The 17,536-nt window shown below is 40.3% G+C and overlaps 1 long non-coding RNA gene across 10 annotated transcripts in view; it reads right to left on the bottom strand.

The window, feature by feature from the left end:
* The window catches only part of LOC149970794 (uncharacterized), a 106,970-nt gene that overhangs the window by 42,462 nt on the left and 46,972 nt on the right, over positions 1–17,536 (bottom strand). For 7 of the 10 annotated variants that reach the window (XR_016492882.1, XR_016492885.1, XR_016492884.1 and 4 more), the window contains 2 exons: positions 10,789–10,927; positions 6,765–8,506 (listed from right to left, as the gene is read on the bottom strand). This is a non-coding gene — a long non-coding RNA (uncharacterized LOC149970794). The other 3 variants (XR_016492881.1, XR_016492886.1, XR_016492887.1) reach the window with 3 other exon arrangements.

Genomic DNA, 17,536 nt, shown 5'->3' with positions numbered 1-17,536 from the left:
GTGCGGTAATAGGGCATTTTAAATGGGGGTTGTTTGAACACCAAGTCATCAATTCATTCAGAACTATGAAATACAGTGCTGTGAAAAGTATTTGACCATTTTCAAATGTTCTCTACTTTTGCATATTTTTTAAACTGAACGTTATCAGATCTTCAATCAAAACCTAATATTAGATAAATGGAAACCTGGGAGAACAAATTACCCAATCACATACTTATTTCATTTATTTCATAAACAAAGTTATGTAACGCCCAATGCCCCTGTGTGAAAAAGTAATTGCCCCCTTACACTCAATAACTGGCTGTGCCATCTTTAGCTGCAATGACTCCGACCAAACGCTTCCTGTAGTTGTTGACCAGTCTCTAATGTCGCTGTGGAGGAATTGTGGCCCATTCTTCCATGCAGAACAGCTTTAAATCAGCAACATTTGTGGGGTTTCAAGCATGAACTGCTCGTTTCAAGTTCTGCCACAACATCTCAATTGGGATTAGGTCTGGACTTTGACTACGCCATTCCAAAACTTCAAATTTGTTGCTTTTTAGCCATTTTCATGTCGACTTCATTGTGTGATTTGGATCATTTTCTGGATTCAGCTGTGCTTCAGCTCACAGGCGGATGGTCTGACATTCTCCTGTAGAATTCTCTGATACAGAGCAGAATTCATGGTTCATATATCAATTTATGAGAAATATGTGAGAAAAGGTGCCAGAGACTAGCTACGCTTCATAGAATGATGACTACAGGGATACATTTTTTTGGTTATAGCTACTGTACACACAACCCTCCGAGTGTCTGATGTTGAGTAAGAAAATGTTTGGTAGATAAAGAGGAGAGTTCTCTGTAAGAGCAAGTTTACATATCTAAATGGCTAGAGTGGTATTTGTTATTTTATTACGATCCCCATTAGCTGTTGCGATAGCAGCAGCTACTCTTCCTGGGGTCCACTCAAAACATGAAATAATTCAGAACATTAATAGACAAGAACTACCTAAGTTCAGAGAGGAGATATGAATAAAACAATTATCCCCTTGTCATGTCGAGATCACTACTTATTTATCTCATGAAGGTTGTTTTGTCGAGATCACGAGATAAGCTCTATAATTAGGAGTGAACATATTGATGATAGATTGACAGCAGTGTCATAGTGGTCCAAAGACTGTAAGACTCTACAAAGAACTAAGACCTTTGATTAGAGCACATCTCTTCTATGTAACCATGTGCTAGTGTATAGGCCTGGTCCTTCTTATCAAAGCTCCAGCAATAAAAGGCAAACAATGGCATACTGACGAATTACAAATTCCAAACAAACTGCACACATTACAGTATGTGTCTAGTCAGTGAGCTGATTTTTATTACTGGATGAATGGCAGAGCTGTCCTTCAGCACAACAACATTTTGCCCACCACTTGTCGCTGAAAAGACAAATAGACTGTTGGAGTAGTGTCACGACTTCTTCTGAGGAGGATGCTTATCCTTGTTCGGGCGGTGTTCGGGCGGTCAACGTCGCCGGTCTTCTAGCCATCGCCAATCTGTTTTTCATTTTCCATTTGTTTTGTCTCGTTTTCCCCGCACACCTGGTTCTCATTTCCCTCATTATGTGTTGTGTATTTAACCCTCTGTTCCCCCCATGTCTTTGTGTGGTATTGTTTATTGTAAGTGCTTGTGCACATTTTGTTTTATTGGTGCGCGTCGGGTTATTGTGCCCATACTTTGCATTTCTTATGCCGTTGGTTTTACTATTAAACGGCTCCAGCTATTACCAAGCTCTGCTCTCCTGCGTCTGACTTCTCTGCCACCTGTAATTCACTTCACCTGTTTCACTGTTTATATTTTTCTGTGCTACTTGTTAATTGTTGTTTGTGACTGTGTTTTTGCTAATATCGACAGGGCAATCTCCTTGTTAAAAATATGAACGATATTAAAATAAAATAAACTTATGTTGCTAGTCTGGTAAACTTTGGGCAACTTTCATTGTTAGTCTGCAACTACAGACCTCAATATTAACTTTCCTTGAACTGAACATTCCACATTCAATCCATTTAAAATAGTAGTGTAACCACACTTTTACATGTCTTTAAAATTGGATTGTCTTGTAGCCAAAACTGGAAGCCATCTACAACTGACAGACAGTGCAATTTCTGCCTGGGTTAATCCCTTATCAAAATAAAAACGGATACGTTGATCCACCATGGGCTCTGTTGCCTCAGCCATACTGTCAATCTATCATCAGTATGTCCACTCCTATTTATAGAGTTTATCTTGTGATCACGACAAAACAACCTTTGGATAGTGTCATAAAGATATGACAATAGTCTGCTACCATCCTCTGTATTTTCCCATCTGATGGAGTTAAATTTGTTTTTTCTGATAATAATTTCATTTAACGTATTCCAAAGCATTTTTCCATTATACTTTATGTCATTTATCTTGGTTTCATGAAGTGTCTTCTTCTTTTTGTTCAGTTTAGTCACATAACTTTTCAATTTACAGTAAGTTTGCAAATCAGATGTGCAGACAGACTTATTCGCCACTCCTTTTACCTCACCCCTCCCAACCATACAGCTTTTCAATTCCTCATCAATCCACGGGGCCTTAACAGTTCTAACATTCAGTTTCTTAATAGGTGCATGCTTATCAATAACTGAAAGAAAAAATGTCATAAATGCATCCAAGTGCAGCGTCTAGATGCTCCACATGACACACATCAAATCAATAAATATTTGTTGTAACTTCAGCATAGGAATCAGTATTCCATTTTATTTTAGGGGGTAGATCAGCTTTAATATTACAAATAGATTGTAGCTTTCATCAATGTAATTGTCTGCATCACTTCCAATCCCCCATATATGTTATAGCAAATATATTTACACAACTGGTCAAAAGTTTTAGAATGCCTAGGTTTTTCTATATGTTTTACTATTTTCTACATTGTACAATAATAGTGAAGACATAAAAACTATGAAATAACACACATGGAATCATGTAGTAAACAAAAAAGTGTTGAACAAATAAAAATAAACAGTGAGGAAAAAAAGTATTTGCCCACTGACAAATAAATGATCAGTCTATAACTTTAATGGTAGGTTTATCACAGAGGTCAGACGTTTCTTATAGTTGGCCACCAGGTTTGCATACATCTCAGGAGGGATTTTGTCCCACTCCTCTTTGCAGATCTTCTCCAAGTCATTACGTTTTCGAGGCTGACGTTTGGCAACTCAAACCTTCAGCTCCCTCCACAGATTTTCTATGGGATTAAGGTCTGGAGACTGGCTAGGCCACTCCAGGACCTTAATGTGCTTCTTCTTGAGCCACTCCTTTGTTGCCTTGGCCATGTCACGCCCTGACCGTAGGGTTGCTTTGTATGTTTCTATTTTTAGTTTGGTCAGGGTGTGATGTGGGTGGTTGTTCTATGTTTTATTCTATGTTTGTATTTCTATGTGTTTGGCTGGTATGGTTCCCAATCAGAGGCAGCTGTCAATCGTTGTCTCTGATTGAGAACCATACTTAGGCAGCCTGGTTTCGCCCTTGAGTTGTGGGTAGTTGTTTTCTGTTGTGTGTCTGCACCAGCCAGAACTGTTTCGGCCGTTCTCTTTGTTATTTCTGTGTTCATTAAATAAATATGGACACATACCACGCTGCACCTTGGTCCTCTCCTTCCAACAGCCGTTACAGGCCATGTGTTTTGGGTCATTGTCATGCTGGAATAACCATCCACGACCCATTTTCAATGCCCTGGCTGAGGGAAGGAGGTTCTCACCCAAGATTTGACGGTACATAGCCCCGTCCATCATCCCGTTGATGAGTTGAAGTTGTCCTGTCCCCTTAGCAGGAAAACACTCCCAAAGCATAATGTTTCCACCTCCATGTTTGACGGTGGGGATGGTGTTCTTGGGGTCATAGGCAGTATTCCTCCTCCTCCAAACACGGCGAGTTGAGTTGATGCCAAAGAGCTCAATTTTGGTCTCATCTGACCACAACCCTTTCACCCAGTTGTCCTCTGAATCATTCAGATGTTCATTGGCAAACTTCAGACGGGCATGTATATGGGCTTTCTTGAGCATTGGGACCTTGCGGGCGCTGCATGAATTCAGTCCTTCACGGCGTAGTGTGTTACCAATTGTTTTCTTGGTGACTATGGTCCCAGCTGCCTTGAGATCATTGACAAGATCCTCCCGTGTAGTTCTGGGCTGATTCCTCATCGTTCTCATGATCATTGCAACTCCACAAGGTGGAGATTGACAGTTATTTTGTCACCTTCTCACCAAGCTGCTTTGCGATGGTCTTGTAGCCCATTCCAGCCTTGTGTAGGTCTACAATCTTGTCCCTGACATCCTTGGAGAGCTCTTTGGTCTTGGCAAAGGTGGAGAGTTTGGAATCTTATTGATTGATTGCTTCTGTGGACAGGTGTCTTTTATACAGGTAACAAGCTGAGATTGGGAGCACTCCATTTAAGAGTGTGCTCCTAATCTCAGCTCGTTACCTGTATAAAAGACACCTAGGAGCCAGAAATCCTTCTGATTGAGAGGGGGTCAAATACTTATTCCCTCATTAAAATGCAAATCAATTTCTAACATTTTTGACATGCGTTTTTCTGGATTTCTTTGTTGTTATTCTGTCTCTCACTGTTCAAATAAACCTACCATTAAAATTATAGACTGATCATTTATTTGTCAGTGGGCAAACATACAAAATCAGCAGGGGATCAAATACTTTTTTCAATCACTGTAGTTAATATTTGATATTCTTCAAATAGTCACCCTTTGCCTTGATGACAGCTTTGCACACTCTTGGCGTTCTCTCAACCAGCTTCACCAGGACTGCTTATCCAACAATCTTGAAGAAGTTCCCACATACAGTGGGGCAAAAAAGTATTTAGTCAGCCACCAATTGTGCAGGTTCTCCCACTTAAAAAGATGAGAGGCCTGTAATTTTGTTGTTATCAGTATAAGACACCTGTCCAAAACCTCAAACAGTCACACTCCAAACTCCACTATAGCCAAGACCAAAGAGCTGCCAAAGGACACCAGAAACAAAATTGTAGACCTGCACCAGGCTGGGAAGACTGAATCTGCAATAGGTAAGCAGCTTGGTTTGAAGAAATCAACTGTGGGAGCAATTATTAGGAAATGGAAGACATACAAGACCACTGATAATCTCCCCCAATCTGGGGCTCCATGCAAGATCTCACCCCGTGGGGTCAAAATGATCACAAGAAAGGTGAGCAAAAATCCCAGAATCACACGGGGGGACCTGGTGAATGACCTGCAGAGAGCTGGGAACCAAAGTATCAAAGCCTTCCATCAGTAACACACTACGCCGCCAGGGACTCAAATCCTGCAGTGCCAGACGTGTCCCCCTGCTTAAACCAGTACATGTCCAGGCCCGTCTGAAGTTTGCTAGAGAGCATTTGGATGATCCAGAAGAAGATTGGGAGAATGTCATATGGTCAGATGAAACCAAAATATAACTTTTTGGTAAAAACTCAACTCGTCGTGTTTGGAGGACAAAGAATGCTGAGTTGCATCCACAGAACACCATACCTACTGTGAAGCATGCGGGTGGAAACATCATGCTTTGGGGCTGTTTTTCTGCAAAGGGACCAGGACGACTGATCCGTGTAAAGGAAAGAATGAATGGGGCCATGTATTGTGAGATTTTGAGTGAAAACCTACTTCCATCAGCAAGGGCATTGAAGATGAAATGTGGCTGGGTCTTTCAGCATGACAATGATCCCAAACACACTGCCCGGGCAACGAAGGAGTGGCTTCGTAAGAAGCATTTCAAGGTCCTGGCCAGTCTCCAGATCTCAACCCCATAGAAAATCTTTGGAGGGAGTTGAAAGTCTGTGTTGCCCAGCAACCGCCCCAAAACATCACTGCTCTAGAGGAGATCTGCATGGAGGAATGGGCCAAAATACCAGCAACAGTGTGTGAAAACCTTGTGAAGGCTTACAGAAAACGTTTGACCTCTGTCATTGCCAACAAAGGGTATATAACAAAGTATTGAGATAAACTTTTGTTTTTGACCAAATACTTATTTTCCACCATAATTTGCAAATAAATTCATAAAAAATCCTACAACGTGATTTTCTGGATTTTTTTTCTTCTCATTTTGTTTGTCATAGTTGAAGTGTACCTATGATGAAAATTACAGGCCTCTCTCATCTTTTTAAGTGGGAGAACTTGCACAATTGGTGGCTGACTAATTACATTTTTTCCCCACTGTATATACTGTACTCAATACCATCTACTGCATATTGCCATCTTGATGTAATACGTGTATCACTAGCCACTTTAAACAATGCTACTTTTATATGTTTACATTCCCTACATTACTCATCTCATATGTATATACTGTACTCGATACCATCTACTGCATCTTCCTTATGCCGTTCTGTACCATCACTCATTCATATATTTTTATGTACATATTCTTCATTCCTTTACACTTGTGTGTATAAGGTAGTTGTTGTGAAATTGATAGGTTAGATCACTCGTGGGTTATTACTGGATCTAGAAGCACACTCTCATTAACATCTGCTAACCATGTGTATGTGACAAATGAAATTTTATTTGATCTATCTGCACCTTTCAGTGATAATTTGTCTTACTTTCTCCTCAGGCTTGGCCCCGTTCTCATGTGAAGACTATGGTAATGCCATCCACAATTATGTTATTACTCCTGCATTGTCCCTCAGATAGTATTCCCAGTCATTGTTAATAATGATTCACAGACAATGCAGATGTCATCTCATGTTGACTGACAGTTGTCATCTTGCAGCAAATCTCTCAGGACATCCACCTCTTCCTAGGAGAACTTCAAACTGATCCTAAGGTCCTGGATAGTCCATTATTTTGTTCGTTTTGTCAGTATTTAGACAAAGCTCTTGAAGCTATTTTCCTGTTTTAACAACTGCTTGTAGAACTATTTTTGTTTAAATTATCCTTCACCTGGGATAGAGAAACATTGTCCTCTCTGTTACTCCCACCGGCTTTTGCTTTGGATGCCATAGTAGCAATGTCACGGCAGTCAAAAGAAGTGGACCAAAGCGCGGACCAAAGAGTGGTGAGCGTACATTTTCCTCCTTATTTTGGAATGGTGCCAACAAAACAAGAAACAAAAGGAACCGTTAGTGCCACTAACAAAGATAACTACCCACACTGAAAGGAGGTAAAAAGGACTACATAAGTATGATTCCCAATCAGAGACAACGATAGACAGCTGTTCTTGATTGAGAACCATACCTGGCCAACACATAGAAACACAAATCATAGAAATAAAGGACATAGAATGCCCACCCAAATCACACCCTGACCAAACCAAAAAGAGACATTAAAAAGGCTCTCTAAGGTCAGGGCGTGACAAGCAACGTAGACTAACACTGGTACTCCACGCAGTTCCAGACTGGGCAGGTCGCAGGGCAGATGGAAACAGCAGCAAACAACAAGGATTTAGACAGCCACAAGCCTCAGTCCCAGCCACAAGGGCTACCGCGTCACGGTCTGTGTAGAAGCTGTTAAGGAAAACTTGCTAGCTTGATAGCTAGTTATCAGCTAGGCTAGATGCGACACCAAGCATTTCTTCAGAATTTTTGTTGGCAGGATGCCTGGACAGATAGTAGCGGTCCCAGCAGCTGATGCTAACCCCATTGCGGGATCCAAATTCAAAATTTTGCTACCTAGTAACCACACTTTTTCAATAGAACACTTTTTCATCAGGCACGAAGTGGACGCAAACGGTCCTGAATGGTGAGGTACTATATGAACTTGTCCAATAAGAAGCACTTATGTTTTTTGTTGTACACCTGTTTTAGAGTGATACATAATATATCTGAAAGAGGCCAGTGGTCAAAGTTACCATGTACCCAGATGGTCCTATACCCTTCTAAACCTCATATCACTATTACTCTTGAGTGGTAGCATATGTCTGTCATTGATTCTTTTAGTCAATTGCTCAATTTAGGGACTTTTTAGAGGTCATAAGGTTATTTAGGTGTCAACCACAAATTAGTCTAACATTACAACGATTGAATTTAAAGTTGACCCAATTAATCTTAATTGTTTGGCCCTCACAAATAGATTATTCTGCATTGAATACTATGGCATGTTAACTTGGGAAATGAGCCATCATCACTTGAAGGATACATGTTGAATTTACTTCAACACAGACCATCCTACAGAGAACCATACTGATCTGGCAACCCTTATACAGGATAACATACTGCTCTGGCAACATTGGGCCAATAACTGAATCTTTAGAATTGGAATCCTACAACACTACACACTCATGAATCCTGTCCCAGAAAATATTAACTCACATGCACAGTTCTTGTCATTTTTTGGGCCAACAAGTTATCTATCCTTATTATGGGGTTAACCTTTGTCCTGTGGTGGAATGAATGTTTCCCCCAACATGCCCGTCAAGCTGCAGAGGGCCATGTTAAGTCTTTGTCCCTGGTCAACACCCGTGGGTGATCCCTCCATTGTCCCACACTGGTCCTGTTGACCTGAAACAGAACAAGGAAACAGTGCCCGACTCTGTCATGTCATTGTTTGACACATTGAGAAGGAAATTGAATCATTCACAAGAAACCTGTCCCAATTCAAGGATTAAAGGGTATTATTCATTCATTGGGGGAATTGGTTTGGCAACTCAAAGAATTCTGTGGGTGGAGGTCTGGTCCATGCAAGGATCTGGGTGGTCTAAAACAGATTGTGAATATACATAAAATGTGTGCATTTTGAGTGGAATTGTCCATTCTAATTGATATTGTCATATCTTATTAAAATATACTCTGACCTTAATCCCTTCCCCTACAGCACACTAAGGCTTTTGATGGGTTCGTCCATCTGGTGGCTATTTCTAGCTCAGCATTTTCACTGAGCCTGCCTAGACCATACAGTTGGTTCCATGGTTTCCCTCATTGCCTAAAACGCTGGATTTGAAGAGAATTGAGTGAAATAATCCATATAAGAATATGTTTCATGATTATTCAAAAAGGTCAATGTTGCAGCTTTCGGATTAGAATGGGAAAGTACAACAAAATCAAACAAGCAACAAACACTGGCATGAATGGACACGCAATCCTTTGAAAATATGATAAAAGAGCAACTGAATATCACATGTAGAATTACAAAAGTGTATATTTTCATATTTGATTATGCCATAATTGACTATATACAGGACATATAGACATGCAAATTCAGAAGAGGAAGAACAGCATGGAAATAGTGAACCAGTAGAATGCCACTCCTTAATGTACCCTTGTTGTGAGAACTAATGTTCCGGTGAGACTTTGAGACTGACAATAGAGCTAATCATAGTCTGTTACTTCCAACTTCAGTTTATATAAGACAACACCTGCATGAGTTAGCCTTATTCTTTTCATGAATTTTCCTTGCCACACTTACAATGAAATCAAATGTTATTTCAAGCTACTGTATTGTGCTACATCAAGAACAATCCTGTATAAATCTGTTATTACTAAGGAATCCGAACATTGCGGATAGCTGGCGTAAATTAGAAAGAATGTGTCACGATCAACAAACTATGTGTAATAAGTGTAAGTATTGTTCCTACAGCTTCTCGAGGGGCTTTATTCAAGGTTGAAAAAGGTTTTATATCCTGTAAAAAAAAAAAAAAAATCACGAGAGGCAACCACATTGTCCACAAGTGTTTTATAGTCGCAGAGAAAGAGAAAGAGAAAGAGAGGGAGGGATAAGGAGAGAGGGAGAGAAAAAAGGTCAGGCTGGAGGAGTGCATTGCATTGCTTACACATCATCCTCTGTGGAGAGACATCACTCCCAGTTACCAGAAGTTTAATTCAGTTGAATGTGTAAGAGTGAATCATTATGTGAGGCATGGGCAGGTGATATACAGGAAGCAATGACTGTTTAAGGAGGTCTTTGACCGTTTGACATCTCCAAATGCTTTATGACCGGAAGAAAAGCTCCAACTCCCCTCTCTACACCCCCACACTACCCTGTACAGAGTTCCAGAGGATTTACTATTCTTTCTCTGGTAAATCATTCTTAATCCCCACTGATATGAAAGTAGGAGCTGTTTTTCTGGTTTGGAGAGATTGGGAGTGTAGGGTTCTGTAAACTATGGCAGTTGACCTCTTTTACTCCCCAACTATATACAGTAGGCTTATATTCTCAGTGTACAAGACCGTCCAAATGTTTTCAGAATAAATAAGGTCATCATTAATGCAATGTTTGGATGAGGACAATGTTAATGTTATAACACACATGAAGAATGCCCTGTCAGCTAAATGCCATGTGCAGCTAAATGTCTGTTTTGTAGACAGAAAAATGTGGAAATCTGTTGTCTCATTTTTGACACGACAAAAGGTCAAGCAGCATCGGCTAGCATAAATGCCTAAAAGCATCTCTACGACTATGGAAAACAATATGGTATGGTAGGAGTTGTCTGACAGTAGGAAATCATTCAAAGCCTTTTACTTTCGGAAATGATTTGAAATGAAAAGTTCAGTCTAACATTTTTGCTATTAAGGAATGTACAATCTTAGGTCATTTCAGCAGCTCAGCTCGAAGGCTCATGCTTTTCTAATTTCTTTCAAGGTGTTATTCTTGGAAGGACAGAGTAGAACATGCCGTTTCATTTGGTTTTGTGCAGTTGCTTGAGAGACAGGGAAATGTCAGGAATCAAGGTAAAACCCAGATGCAGACACGTTAAATTGACAATGGTTTAATATTCCGACAGGGGCAGGCAATAGATAGGTCAAGGCAGGCAGGGGTCAGTAAACCAGAGGTGGGGCAACGGTACCGGATGGCAGACAGACTCAGGGTAGGCAGAGGTCAACAATCCAGAGGTGGGGCAAAGGTACAGGTCGGCAGGCAGGCTCAGGTTCAGGCAGAGTGGTCAGGCAGGCGGGCTCAGAGTCAGGACAGGCAAGGATCAAAACCTGGAGAGTGAGAAAAAGGAGAGACTGGGAAATGCAGGCAAGGGTCAAAACCAGAAGGGGGAGAAAAAGGAGAGACTGGGAAAAGCAGGAGCTGAGAACAAAAACGCTGGTTTACTTGACAAACTAGACGAACTGGCAACGGACAAACAGAGAAAACAGGTATAAATACACAGGGGATAATTGGGAAGATGGGGGACACCTGGAGGGGTTGGAGACAATCACAAAGACAGGTGAAACAGATCAGGGTGTGACAATAACAGAGAAACAAACAGATACAAAGGGACACATTGCTACACTACATATTTAGAAAACTGAAGAAAAAACATTGTACAATGTACCAGATCAAAACAATAAACCAGATCCCCTCTTGAACAAAACATAATGAAATGCACAGAACACCACAATTAAGTACAGGACAACTATCTCCATCTTTTGATTTCTCTTTGCGTTTGTTGCACCATTTTCCCAGAAAAGCTCAGATCAAAACACACCAGGCACAATGGGATCCATATAACATTAGAGGGCCCTGGGTGAATTTGATTTGGCAACCATTCTATTTACAGTCCACCAAACCTCACAGGGCCTTGCTTTAGCAGAATTCCTCCCAATGCATTAACACAGTGACAATTGAGAGAGAGAGAGCTGCAAGCACGAGTGAGGAAACAGAATGTGGTTGGTTTCTTTTTTGTTGTTCCTGGCTCAACTGAATAATATACTGGAAAATAACCATGGTCACGCTAGATTTCCTCATGGCTAGCTGTTGCTCCCCTTCTTCTCTGGTTGATATGATATTGGAAAGTTGTCACTTCACATGGTGAAAAGGGTCAGATTTTGTATATGCTGACACTGAGATTACATTCATTAGAGCTCAGAAAGGGACAACAAATATGACAGATTCATTCTTCCATCAGCACAATGGAAAAAATACACGTTTTTTATAAAAAGGAAAGTATATCTGAAACTTAACACGTAATACATTTGAGTATGCAGTAGAATAACTGCAAGCTCCATATCTCTCAATGTAATTATCAGCTCCTCAGCAGACCAATCAGTGCCAAGCATGTGTCTCGAGAGAGAGACAGATTTATTATCCTTTTTGAAAACCACACCGTTTGGCATTTCTACTAATGAAAAAATCAATAGCAGTAGTCCATCCCTCCCTCAACATATGGTGCCTGTGTCACATGATACACTTGGTTCACATAGGATGCTCAATGCTGGGGTTTAAGTATATGAAGTCATGCCATTTTTTTTAACCTTTATTTAACTTGGCATCAGGATGAAATCAGAGTAATAAAAAGTAATAATTTGAGGGCAGTTATGCCACTGATAAAGGGTATTTTTTTTGGACAAATTATCATTATGTAGTTAAAGTATAGACCTATAGAAAAGGAGGCCTGTTTGTTTCAGTATCTCTCTTAATTATCTCGTTTCTCGATACTTCGCCTTATGTCCAATTGGTGGACAGTTCCATCACAGCAGGCCTCTGCAACTTATTGCGGTCAGACCATCTCCATCTGTCCACTGTTATCAGAGCTGTGTACATCTACCTCCACCTTATCTAGCTATCTTTTGTGTTAAATGTGGCTGTGAGAAGTTGCCTTTTGAGGGATGGCTCTGATCACATCGGCGTGAGGGCCCAAGGTTAGCCTTCGAAGTGTTTATATTAGCAGTCTGCTGGCATTGAACCACAAGCCCCAATCTCTTTCACCACAATCTCACAGAATTGAATGGTGAAGCCAAGAGGTTCTCGCACTATTCGGGTTCTGCTCAATCAAATGGCATTCTAGATCTGCCAAGAGTAGAGGAATGCCTCAGGCAAATACTAAGACGGCAGCATTCAATTAACCTTTACAAATGTGAAGGGAGATTGCAAATGAAGACTCCTCACAAACCATACTGTACACATTCACTCTTCTGTCTTCTGCAGGAGCACATGTACAGTGCCTTCAGAAAGTATTCTTACCCCATGACTTATTCCCCATTTTGTTGTGTTACAGCCTGAATTCAAAATGGATTAAATATATTTTTTCTCACCCATTCACACACAATACCCCATAGTGAAAACATGTTTTCAAATGTATTGAAAATTAAATACAGAAATATCTCATTTACATAAGTATTCACACCCCTGAGTAATGCTTTTAAGAAGCACTTATGGCAGTGTTACAGCTGTGAGTCTTTCTGGGTTAGTCTTGCCATAATTATTTTCAAAAATCTTCAAGCTCTGTCAAATTGGTCGTAGATCATTGCTAGACAACTATTTTCAAGACTTGCTATAGATTTTCAAGCAGATATAAGTCAAAACGGTAATTAATCCACTCAGGAATGTTCCCTGTCTTCTTGGTAAGCAATTTCAGTGTATATTTGGATTTGTGTTTTAGGTTATTGTCCTGCTGAAAGGTAAATTCATCTCCTAGTGTCTGGTGGAAAGCCAACTGAACCAGGTTTTGCTCTAGGTTTTTGCCTGTGCTTAGCTCCATTCAGTTTATTTCTTATCCTGAAAAACTTCCCAGTCCTTAACAATTACAAGCATACCCATAACATGATGCAGCCAAAACTATTCTTAAAAATATGATGAGTGGTACTCAGTAATGTGTTGTATTAGATTTGCACCAAACAGTATTACTTTAGTGCCTTGTTGCAAACAGGATGCATGTTTTGGAATATTTGTTTCTGTACAGGGCTTCTTCTTTTCACTCAATTAGGTAAGTATTGTGGAGTAACTAAAATGTTGTTGATCCTTCCTTAGTTTCCTCTTGTCACAGCCATTAAACTCTGTAACTGTTTTAATTTTCCCATTGGCCTCATGGTGAAATCCCTGAGCAGTTTCCTTCCTCTCGAGCAACTGAGTTAGGAAGGACGCCTGTATCTTTGTAGTAACCGGGCGTATTGATACACCATCCAAAGTGTAATTAATAATAAGGGATATTCGATGTCTGCTTTTTTATTGTTACCCATCTACAAATAGGCACCCTTCTTTCCGAGGCATTGGAAAACCACCCTGGTCTTAGTGGTTGAATCTGTGTTTGAAATTCACTGCTCGACTGAGAGACCTTACAGATAATTGTATGTGTGGGTAGAGAGATGAGGTAGTCATAAAAAAATCATGTAAAACACTATTATAGTCCATGGAACTTATTATTTGACTTGTTAAGCATATTTTTACTCCTGAACTTATTCAGGCTTGCCATAACAAAGGGGTTGAATACTTACTGACTCAAGACATTTCAGCTTCCCATTTTTTATTAATTTGTATTAAAAAAAAAAAAAAAACATATTGTAATTACACTTTGACATTATGGGTAGTGACCAAAAAAATCTCAATTTAATAAATTCAGGCTGTAACACAACAAAATGCGGAAAAAGTAAGGGGGTGTGTATATTTTCTGAAGGCACTGTAGCTATTTGTCAGACAACCAGTCAATCACAAACAAACAACAATAACATCCACCTTATTGCCTGAATGCTCACTCTCTGTTTCAACATAATTCCTTTATACCCACAAAATTCATTTGATCAGCCTTTTTGTTATGGACATTATGAATGATTTATTGAGTAATTGACTGATCTGCTACACTATTGAAATAATTAACTTCCAATATGAATTGAACCACCTCATATAATAAAAATAATAACCGTCTTCAAAACTTGGCAAATGGCTTTGCATCAGTCACCAGTTATTTATGCAAAGATATTGTTCTTATCACATTATGCCCTCCTGATACCTCAGATTATGCTTTCAAACGATGTTATCCAGGGATTTTTGAATGGAATTAAACTGTAGTGTATTAAATCGATTACAGTAGCAAACGCTATAGCACATTTGCTATTCCTCTAATCTGTCTGAAGGGTGACACCTTAATCCGTGGTGAGAGTGGTGTGTTATTCAAGCTGGGGGATCAGACAGAGCAGGTCTGCAATAAGGCAGACATACTATACATACACACTCCTCTCTACTTCAGTACACAACATCATGGAACAATATCAGCATCTGATCTTACTCTCAGTGGTTTGCCTTTAAAATAGGTTACAGGTTTTGGTTTTTCCATTTATCTTTTGAGAGAGGATTTTATCACGTATAGCTTGTTAGCACATACTGCGCACCGATTGGTGTCACCTCGTTAGTCAGTATGTGTTACATCTGTTTTGGTTGCGATCTCGTTAGTGGCAAGGTGTTTCACCTGTGCTGGACCAGGTGCTATTTAATAGTGGCTGGCCCAGTTATCCAGTTGTCTTGAGAGATGTGGAGGGTCACCTTTAGTTGGCACGTCATATTTGATTGCCAGAAAAATATTTCTTTGTCTGATCTTTCCTGCTTTTGTTTTGCTCAACTTTTTTGTTTGCTTCCTGTCTTTGGTGTGGGTTTTTAGTTCTGTTAGACTCTTAGTGGGCAAATGTAGTGGGTGCACATGGTGGGTGTCTTTTCAGTTCTACTTTTTGTTGGTAGTCAACTTTCAGTGGACACCCACATGAGTGTCTTTCAGAACCCCAACTGTTTCGTTTTGATGTTGGTCAGTGACTCTTAGTTAGTTACCCCTTCTGTTTGAGTGAAGGTTTTGGTTTTCTTGATGGGGAACGTAACAAATGTATAGAACATTTCTTAGAAAGTTAATAAGCTTTTACTATCGGCATTACAAGTTGTGTGCATAATAAACTCAACAAAAAAAGAAGATAATTTGCAAAAATCCAAATCACTTCACAGATCTTCATTGTAAAGGGTTAACACACTGTTTCCCATGCTTTTTCAATGAACCATAAACAATTAATGAACATGCACCTGTGGAACAGTCGTTAAGACACAAACAGCTTACAGACAGTAGGCAATTAAGGTCACAGTTATGAAAACTTAGGACACTAAAGAGGCCTTTCTACTGACCCTGAAAAACATAAAAAGAAAAATGCCCAGGGTCTCTGCTCATCTGTGTCAACGTGCCTTAGGCACAGGATGGCAACAACAACTGCCCGAGTTACACCAGGAACGCACAATCCCTCCATCAGGCTCAGACTGTCCACAATAGGCTGAGAGAGGCTGGACTGAGTGCTTGTAGGCCTGTTGTAAGGCAGGTTCTCACCAGATATCACTGGCAACAACATCGCCGATGGGCACATCGCTGGTCCAGACAGGACTGGCAAAAAGTGCTCTTCACTGACGAGTCAAGGTTTTGTCTGGAAGTCAGATTTGCGTTTATCGTCGAAGGAATGAGCATTACACCGAGGCCTGTACTCTGGAGCGGGATTGATTTGGAGGTGGATGGTCCGTCATGGTCTGGGGCGGTGTCACAGCATCATCGGACTGAGCTTGTTATCATTGCAGGCAATCTCAATTCTGTGCATTATAGGGAAGACATCCACTTCACTCATGTGGTACCCATCCTGCAGGCTCATCCTGACATGACCCTCCAGCATGACAATGCCACCAGCCATACTGCTCATTCTGGGCGTGATTTCCTGCAATACAGGTATGTCAGATTTCTGCTATGGCCAGTGAAGAGCCCGGATCTCAATCCCATTGAGCATGTCTGGGACCTGTTGGATCATAGAGTGAGGGCTAGGGCCATTCCCCCCAGAAATGTCCGGGAACTTGCAGGTGCCTTGGTGGAAGAGTGGGGTAATATCTCACAGCAAGAACTGGCAAATCTGGTGCAGTCCACAAGGAGGAGGTGCACTGCAATACTCAATGCAGCTGGTGGCCACACCAGACACTGACTGTTACTTTTTTTTACATTATTCAATTTCTGTTAGTCACATGTCTGTGGAACTTGTTCAGTTTATGACTCAGTTGTTGAATCTTGTTATGTTCATACAAATATTTACACGTGTTAAATTTACTGAAAATAAACGCAGTTGACAGTGAGAGGACGTTTCTTTTTTTTGCTGAGTTTACTACTTGGCACTGTATGTCACAACCAAAACATTGTTGACGTTGTAATACTACTGTAAATTACTACTGTGTAATATTAACACTACAATGAGGTATTATTGTGAGGGGCCCAAGATTGTTTTAACATATATTGCATTCACAATGTTCAGAGACCATGTGCATAAGGTTAGAGTTGAACAATACCAATACTGTGCATGCTACTGCATATCTCCATGCATTACAATAATAGTGCAGTTTAGGCTGTTTAGGATTAAATGACATTTGATCTTTGGGGAATGCTGCGTAGTTAAATGAATATACATTAGACTAGTGACAGCTACGGTAGCTTCCTACAACCTATCTATTGAATTGGTGATCGACCATGGAACATTTTTAAGAACAATTCATGTTGTAGCCCTAAACTGACAAAATATGAGGTCATGTCCCCTAACGCTATAATAGGGCATAGCTTAACCTGTCTTAACACAACATCCTATCAGATAATTTACACATCAATTTGATAGAATAACAAAGCTGTCTGTCTTCTACAGTCCACACAGTCCCAATAGCCCAAATGGGTCCCTCTCTCATATCCTGATATTTTGGAACCGTAGTAAACCGCTACTGAGAACATCTGCAATACAACATTTTACTTTGTCTTTGTGCTTCATTATGCTTCAGTAACAAGAGTATGAACCTGTTCCTCTCAAGCCCATCTCTGTCCTGGAATTATCATACAATGACAA

Source organism: Oncorhynchus mykiss, chromosome 28 (genome assembly GCF_057628025.1).
Source record: "Oncorhynchus mykiss isolate SJ-2025 chromosome 28, ASM5762802v1, whole genome shotgun sequence".
In the NCBI taxonomy this organism is placed as follows: Eukaryota; Metazoa; Chordata; class Actinopteri; order Salmoniformes; family Salmonidae; genus Oncorhynchus; species Oncorhynchus mykiss.
The sequence above is the reverse complement of the archived record's forward strand: the minus strand, read 5'-3'. Positions and strand labels throughout refer to the sequence as shown.